We start from the raw sequence: 9,430 nt of genomic DNA, 5'->3' as shown, positions 1-9,430 counted from the left end.
CTCAATTCTGAACTAATTTGCATAAGGGCTTTATTTGCTCTCCATAACTTACTGAGGTCCTTCCTAACCCTAGTTTAATTGAACACCTGCAGAACCAGCCACAGATTGTTGATAACAAGAGCATTCTTGACCAATTGTCTTGCTGGTTGAAGACTAATGCATGATAGTCCCAGCAAAAGTTGTGAAATAAAGAACTGTTGACTGACAGTACATAAACCAATCAGAATGGTGTATTTTGAATGACAATTGCATCAACCAATCAGATGGTCTCAATTCTAAACTAATTTGCATAAGGGCTTTATTTGCTCTCCATAACTTACTGAGGTCTTTCCTAACCCTAGTTTAATTGAAAACCTACAAAACCAGCCACAGATAGTTGATAACAAGAGCATTATTGACCAATTGTCTTGCTGGTTGAAGACTAATGCATGATAGTCCCAGCAAAAGTTGTAAAATAGAGAACTGTTGACTGACAGTACATAAACCAATCAGAATGGCTTATTTTGAATGACAGTTGCATCAACCAATCAGATGATCTCAATTCTGAACTAATTTGCATAAGGGCTTTATTTGCTCTCCATAACTTACTGAGGTCCTTCCTAACCCTAGTTTAATTGAACACCTGCAGAACCAGCCACAGATTGTTGATAACAAGAGCATTCTTGACCAATTGTCTTGCTGGTTGAAGACTAATGCATGATAGTCCCAGCAAAAGTTGTGAAATAAAGAACTGTTGACTGACAGTACATAAACCAATCAGAATGGCTTATTTTGAATGACAGTTGCATCAACCAATCATATGATCTCAATTCTGAACTAATTTGCATAAGGGCTTTATTTGCTCTCCATAACTTATTGAGGTCTTTCCTAACCCTAGTTTAATTGAATACCTGCAGAACCAGCCACAGATAGTTGATAACAAGAGCATTATTGACCAATTGTCTTGCTGGTTGAAGACTAATGCATGATAGTCGCAGCAAAAGTTGTGAAATAAAGAACTGTTGACTGACAGTACATAAACCAATCAGAATGGTGTATTTTGAATGACAATTGCATCAACCAATCAGATGGTCTCAATTCTAAACTAATTTGCATAAGGGCTTTATTTGCTCTCCATAACTTACTGAGGTCTTTCCTAACCCTAGTTTAATTGAAAACCTACAAAACCAGCCACAGATAGTTGATAACAAGAGCATTCTTGACCAATTGTCTTGCTGGTTGAAGACTAATGCATGATAGTCCCAGCAAAAGTTGTAAAATAGAAAACTGATGACTGACAGTACATAAACCAATCAGAATGGCTTATTTTGAATGACAGTTGCATCAACCAATCATATGATCTCAATTCTGAACTAATTTGCATAAGGGCTTTATTTGCTCTCCATAACTTATTGAGGTCTTTCCTAACCCTAGTTTAATTGAAAACCTACAAAACCAGCCACAGATAGTTGATAACAAGAGCATTCTTGACCAATTGTCTTGCTGGTTGAAGACTAATGCATGATAGTCCCAGCAAAAGTTGTAAAATAGAGAACTGTTGACTGACAGTACATAAACCAATCAGAATGGTGTATTTTGAATGACAATTGCATCAACCAATCAGATGGTCTCAATTCTAAACTAATTTGCATAGGGGCTTTATTTGCTCTCCATAACTTACTGAGGTCCTTCCTAACCCTAGTTAAATTGAAAACCTATAAAACCAGCTACAGATAGTTGATAACAAGAGCATTCTTGACCAATTGTCTTGCTGGTTGAAGGCTATTGCGTGATGGTACCAGCAAAAGTTGTAAAATAGAGAACTGTTGACTGACAGTACATAAACCAATCAGAATGGCTTATTTTGAATGAAAGTTGCATCAACCAATCATATGATCTCAATTCTGAACTAATTTGCATAAGGGCTTTATTTGCTCTCCATAACTTACTGAGGTCCTTCCTAACCCTAGTTTAATTGAAAACCTACAAAACCAGCCACAGATAGTTGATAACAAGAGCATTCTTGACCAATTGTCTTGCTGGTTGAAGACTAATGCATGATAGTCCCAGCAAAAGTTGTAAAATAGAAAACTGTTGACTGACAGTACATAAACCAATCAGAATGGCTTATTTTGAATGACAGTTGCATCAACCAATCATATGATCTCAATTCTGAACCAATTTGCATAAGGGCTTTATTTGCTCTTCATAACTTACTGAGGTCCTTCCTCACCCTAGTCTAATTGAACACCTGCAGAACCAGCCACAGATAGTTGATAACAAGAGCATTCTTGACCAATTGTCTTGCTGGTTGAAGACTAATGCATGATAGTCCCAGCAAAAGATGTAAAATAGAAAACTGTTGACTGACAGTATATAAACCAATCAGAATGGCTTATTTTGAATGACAGTTGCATCAACCAATCAGATGATCTCAATTCTGAACTAATTTGCATAAGGGCTTTATTTGCTCTCCATAACTTACTGAGTTCCTTCCTAACCCTAGTTTAATTGAAAACCTACAAAACCAGCCACAGATAGTTGATAACAAGAGCATTCTTGACAAATTGTCTTGCTGGTTGAAGACTAATGCATGATAGTCCCAGCAAAAGTTGTAAAATAGAGAACTGTTGACTGACAGTACATAAACCAATCAGAATGGTGTATTTTGAATGACAATTGCATCAACCAATCAGATGGTCTCAATTCTAAACTAATTTGCATAATGTCTTTATTTGCTCTCCATAACTTACTGAGGTCTTTCCTAACCCTAGTTTAATTGAAAACCTACAAAACCAGCCACAGATAGTTGATAACAAGAGCATTCTTGACCAATTGTCTTGCTGGTTGAAGACTAATGCATGATAGTCCCAGCAAAAGTTGTAAAATAGAAAACTGTTGACTGACAGTACATAAACCAATCAGAATGGCTTATTTTGAATGACAGTTGCATCAACCAATCATATGATCTCAATTCCAAACTAATTTGCATAAGGGCTTTATTAGCTCTCCATAACTTACTGAGGTCTTTCCTAACCCTAGTTTAATTGAACACCTGCAGAACCAGCCACAGATAGTTGATAACAAGAGCATTCTTGACCAATTGTCTTGCTGGTTGAAGACTAATGCATGATAGTCCCAGCAAACGTTGTAAAATAGAAAACTGTTGACTGACAGTATATAAACCAATCAGAATGGCTTATTTTGAATGACAGTTACATCAACCAATCAGATGGTCTCAATTCTGAACTAATTTGCATAAGGGCTTTATTTGCTCTTTATAACTTACTGAGGTCCTTCCTAACCCTATTCTAATTGAACACCTGCAGAACCAGCCACAGATAGTTGATAACAAGAACATTATTGACCAATTGTCTTGCTGGTTGAAGACTATTGCATGATGGTCCCAGCAAACGTTGTAAAATAGGAAACTGTTGACTGATGGTACATAAACCAATCAGAATTGCTTATTTTGAATGACAGTTGCATCAACCAATCAGATGGTCTCAATTCTGAACTAATTTGCATAATGGCTTTATTTGCTCTTCATAACTTACTGAGGTCCTTCCTTACCCTAGTCTTATTGAACAACTGCAGAACCAGCCACAGAAAGTTGATAACAAGAGCATTCTTGACCAATTGTCTTGCTGGTTGAAGACTAATGCATGATAGTCCCAGCAAAAGTTGTAAAATAGAAAACTGTTGACTGACAGTATATAAACCAATCAGAATGGCTTATTTTGAATGACAGTTGCATCAACCAATCAGATGATCTCAATTCTGAACTAATTTACATAATGGCTTTATTTGCTCTTCATAACTTACTGAGGTCCTTCCTCACCCTAGTCTAATTGAACACCTGCAGAACCAGCCACAGATAGTTGATAACAAGAACATTCTTGACCAATTGTCTTGCTGGTTAAAGGCTATTGCGTGATGGTGCCAGCAAAATTTGTAAAATAGAAAACTGTTGACTACATTCTTGACCAATTGTCTTGCTGGTTGAAGACTATTGCATGATGGTCCCAGCAAAAGTTATAAAATAGAAAACTGTTGACTGACAGCACATAAACCAATCAGAATGGCTTATTTTGAATGACAATTGCATCAACCAATCAGATGGTCTCAATTCTGAACTAATTTGCATAAGGGCTTTATTTGCTCTCCATAACTTACTGAGGTCCTTCCAAACGCTAGTTTAATTGAAAACCAACAAAACCAGCCACAGATAGTTGATAACAAGAGCATTCTTTACCAATTGTCTTGCTGGTTAAAGACTAATGCATGATAGTCCCAGCAAAAGTTGTGAAATAAAGAACTGTTGACTGACAGTACATAAACCAATCAGAATGTCTTATTTTGATTGACAATTGCATCAACCAATCAGATTGTCTCAATTCTAAACTAATTTGCATAAGGGCTTTATTTGCTCTCCATAACTTACTGAGGTCCTTCCTAACCCTAGTTTAATTGAAAACCTACAAAACCAGCCACAGATAGTTGATAACAAGAGCATTCTTGACCAATTGTCTTGCTGGTTGAAGACTAATGCATGATAGTCCCAGCAAAAGTTGTAAAATAGAGAACTGTTGACTGACAGTACATAAACCAATCAGAATGGTGTATTTTGAATGACAATTGCATCAACCAATCAGATGGTCTCAATTCTAAACTAATTTGCATAGGGGCTTTATTTGCTCTCCATAACTTACTGAGGTCCTTCCTAACCCTAGTTAAATTGAAAACCTATATAACCAGCTACAGATAGTTGATAACGAGAGCATTCTTGACCAATTGTCTTGCTGGTTGAAGGCTATTGCGTGATGGTGCCAGCAAAAGTTGTAAAATAGAAAACTGTTGACTACATTCTTGACCAATTGTCTTGCTGGTTGAAGACTATTGCATGATGGTCCCAGCAAAAGTTATAAAATAGAAAACTGTTGACTGACAGCACATAAACCAATCAGAATGGCTTATTTTGAATGACAATTGCATCAACCAATCAGATGGTCTCAATTCTAAACTAATTTGCATAAGGGCTTTATTTGCTCTCCATAACTTACTGAGGTCTTTCCTAACCCTAGTTTAATTGAAAACCTACCAAACCAGCCACAGATAGTTGATAACAAGAGCATTCTTGACCAATTGTCTTGCTGGTTGAAGACTAATGCATAATAGTCCGAGCAAAAGTTGTAAAATAGAAAACTGTTGACTGACAGTACATAAACCAATCAGAATGGCTTATTTTGAATGACAGTTGCATCAACCAATCATATGATCTCAATTCTGAACTAATTTGCATAAGGGCTTTATTTGCTCTCCATAACTTACTGAGGTCCTTCCTAACCCTAGTTTAATTGAAAACCTACAAAACCAGCCACAGATAGTTGATAACAAGAGCATTCTTGACCAATTGTCTTGCTGGTTGAAGACTAATGCATGATAGTCCCAGCAAAAGATGTAAAATAGAAAACTGTTGACTGACAGTATATAAACCAATCAGAATGGCTTATTTTGAATGACAGTTGCATCAACCAATCAGATGATCTCAATTCTGAACTAATTTGCATAAGGGCTTTATTTGCTCTCCATAACTTACTGAGTTCCTTCCTAACCCTAGTTTAATTGAAAACCTACAAAACCAGCCACAGATAGTTGATAACAAGAGCATTCTTGACAAATTGTCTTGCTGGTTGAAGACTAATGCATGATAGTCCCAGCAAAAGTTGTAAAATAGAGAACTGTTGACTGACAGTACATAAACCAATCAGAATGGTGTATTTTGAATGACAATTGCATCAACCAATCAGATGGTCTCAATTCTAAACTAATTTGCATAATGGCTTTATTTGCTCTCCATAACTTACTGAGGTCTTTCCTAACCCTAGTTTAATTGAAAACCTACAAAACCAGCCACAGATAGTTGATAACAAGAGCATTCTTGACCAATTGTCTTGCTGGTTGAAGACTAATGCATGATAGTCCCAGCAAAAGTTGTAAAATAGAAAACTGTTGACTGACAGTACATAAACCAATCAGAATGGCTTATTTTGAATGACAGTTGCATCAACCAATCATATGATCTCAATTCCGAACTAATTTGCATAAGGGCTTTATTAGCTCTCCATAACTTACTGAGGTCTTTCCTAACCCTAGTTTAATTGAACACCTGCAGAACCAGCCACAGATAGTTGATAACAAGAGCATTCTTGACCAATTGTCTTGCTGGTTGAAGACTAATGCATGATAGTCCCAGCAAACGTTGTAAAATAGAAAACTGTTGACTGACAGTATATAAACCAATCAGAATGGCTTATTTTGAATGACAGTTGCATCAACCAATCAGATGATCTCAATTCTGAACTAATTTGCATAAGGGCTTTATTTGCTCTCCATAACTTACTGAGGTCCTTCCTAACCCTAGTTTAATTGAAAACCTACAAAACCAGCCACAGATAGTTGATAACAAGAGCATTCTTGACCAATTGTCTTGCTGGTTGAAGACTAATGCATGATAGTCCCAGCAAAAGTTGTAAAATAGAAAACTGATGACTGACAGTACATAAACCAATCAGAATGGCTTATTTTGAATGACAATTGCATCAACCAATCAGATGGTCTCAATTCTAAACTAATTTGCATAAGGGCTTTATTTGCTCTCCATAACTTACTGAGGTCCTTCCTAACCCTAGTTTAATTGAAAACCTATAAAACCAGCCACAGATAGTTGATAACAAGAGCATTCTTGACCAATTGTCTTGCTGGTTGAAGACTAATGCATGATAGTCCCAGCAAAAGTTGTAAAATAGAGAACTGTTGACTGACAGTACATAAACCAATCAGAATGGTGTATTTTGAATGACAATTGCATCAACCAATCAGATGGTCTCAATTCTAAATTAATTTGCATAGGGGCTTTATTTGCTCTCCATAACTTACTGAGGTCCTTCCTAACCCTAGTTAAATTGAAAACCTATAATACCAGCCACAGATAGTTGATAACAAGAGCATTCTTGACCAATTGTCTTGCTGGTTGAAGGCTATTGCGTGATGGTGCCAGCAAAAGTTGTAAAATAGAAAACTGTTGACTACATTCTTGACCAATTGTCTTGCTGGTTGAAGACTATTGCATGATGGTCCCAGCAAAAGTTATAAAATAGAAAACTGTTGACTGACAGCACATAAACCAATCAGAATGGCTTATTTTGAATGACAATTGCATCAACCAATCAGATGGTCTCAATTCTAAACTAATTTGCATAAGGGCTTTATTTGCTCTCCATAACTTACTGAGGTCTTTCCTAACCCTAGTTTAATTGAAAACCTACCAAACCAGCCACAGATAGTTGATAACAAGAGCATTCTTGACCAATTGTCTTGCTGGTTGAAGACTAATGCATGATAGTCCCAGCAAAAGTTGTAAAATAGAGAACTGTTGACTGACAGTACATAAACCAATCAGAATGGCTTATTTTGAATGACAATTGCATCAACTAATCAGATGGTCTTAATTCTAAACTAATTTGCATAAGGGCTTTATTTGCTCTCCATAACTTACTGAGGTCCTTCCTAACCCTAGTTTAATTGAAAACCTACAAAACCAGCCACAGATAGTTGATAACAAGAGCATTCTTGACCAATTGTCTTGCTGGTTGAAGACTAATGCATGATAGTCCCAGCAAAAGTTGTAAAATAGAGAACTGTTGACTGACAGTACATAAACCAATCAGAATGGTGTATTTTGAATGTCAATTGCATCAACCAATCAGATGGTCTCAATTCTAAACTAATTTGCATAGGGGCTTTATTTGCTCTCCATAACTTACTGAGGTCCTTCCTAACCCTAGTTAAATTGAAAACCTATAAAACCAGCTACAGATAGTTGATAACAAGAGCATTCTTGACCAATTGTCTTGCTGGTTGAAGGCTATTGCGTGATGGTACCAGCAAAAGTTGTAAAATAGAGAACTGTTGACTGACAGTACATAAACCAATCAGAATGGCTTATTTTGAATGAAAGTTGCATCAACCAATCATATGATCTCAATTCTGAACTAATTTGCATAAGGGCTTTATTTGCTCTCCATAACTTACTGAGGTCCTTCCTAACCCTAGTTTAATTGAAAACCTACAAAACCAGCCACAGATAGTTGATAACAAGAGCATTCTTGACCAATTGTCTTGCTGGTTGAAGACTAATGCATGATAGTCCCAGCAAAAGTTGTAAAATAGAAAACTGTTGACTGAAAGTACATAAACCAATCAGAATGGCTTATTTTGAATGACAGTTGCATCAACCAATCATATGATCTCAATTCTGAACCAATTTGCATAAGGGCTTTATTTGCTCTTCATAACTTACTGAGGTCCTTCCTCACCCTAGTCTAATTGAACACCTGCAGAACCAGCCACAGATAGTTGATAACAAGAGCATTCTTGACCAATTGTCTTGCTGGTTGAAGACTAATGCATGATAGTCCCAGCAAAAGATGTAAAATAGAAAACTGTTGACTGACAGTATATAAACCAATCAGAATGGCTTATTTTGAATGACAGTTGCATCAACCAATCAGATGATCTCAATTCTGAACTAATTTGCATAAGGGCTTTATTTGCTCTCCATAACTTACTGAGTTCCTTCCTAACCCTAGTTTAATTGAAAACCTACAAAACCAGCCACAGATAGTTGATAACAAGAGCATTCTTGACAAATTGTCTTGCTGGTTGAAGACTAATGCATGATAGTCCCAGCAAAAGTTGTAAAATAGAGAACTGTTGACTGACAGTACATAAACCAATCAGAATGGTGTATTTTGAATGACAATTGCATCAACCAATCAGATGGTCTCAATTCTAAACTAATTTGCATAATGTCTTTATTTGCTCTCCATAACTTACTGAGGTCTTTCCTAACCCTAGTTTAATTGAAAACCTACAAAACCAGCCACAGATAGTTGATAACAAGAGCATTCTTGACCAATTGTCTTGCTGGTTGAAGACTAATGCATGATAGTCCCAGCAAAAGTTGTAAAATAGAAAACTGTTGACTGACAGTACATAAACCAATCAGAATGGCTTATTTTGAATGACAGTTGCATCAACCAATCATATGATCTCAATTCCAAACTAATTTGCATAAGGGCTTTATTAGCTCTCCATAACTTACTGAGGTCTTTCCTAACCCTAGTTTAATTGAACACCTGCAGAACCAGCCACAGATAGTTGATAACAAGAGCATTCTTGACCAATTGTCTTGCTGGTTGAAGACTAATGCATGATAGTCCCAGCAAACGTTGTAAAATAGAAAACTGTTGACTGACAGTATATAAACCAATCAGAATGGCTTATTTTGAATGACAGTTACATCAACCAATCAGATGGTCTCAATTCTGAACTAATTTGCATAAGGGCTTTATTTGCTCTTTATAACTTACTGAGGTCCTTCCTAACC

This window comes from Crinia signifera, chromosome 1 (genome assembly GCF_055691185.1).
Source record: "Crinia signifera chromosome 1, ASM5569118v1, whole genome shotgun sequence".
Lineage (NCBI taxonomy): Eukaryota > Metazoa > Chordata > Amphibia > Anura > Myobatrachidae > Crinia > Crinia signifera.
This window is presented reverse-complemented; position numbering follows the sequence as displayed.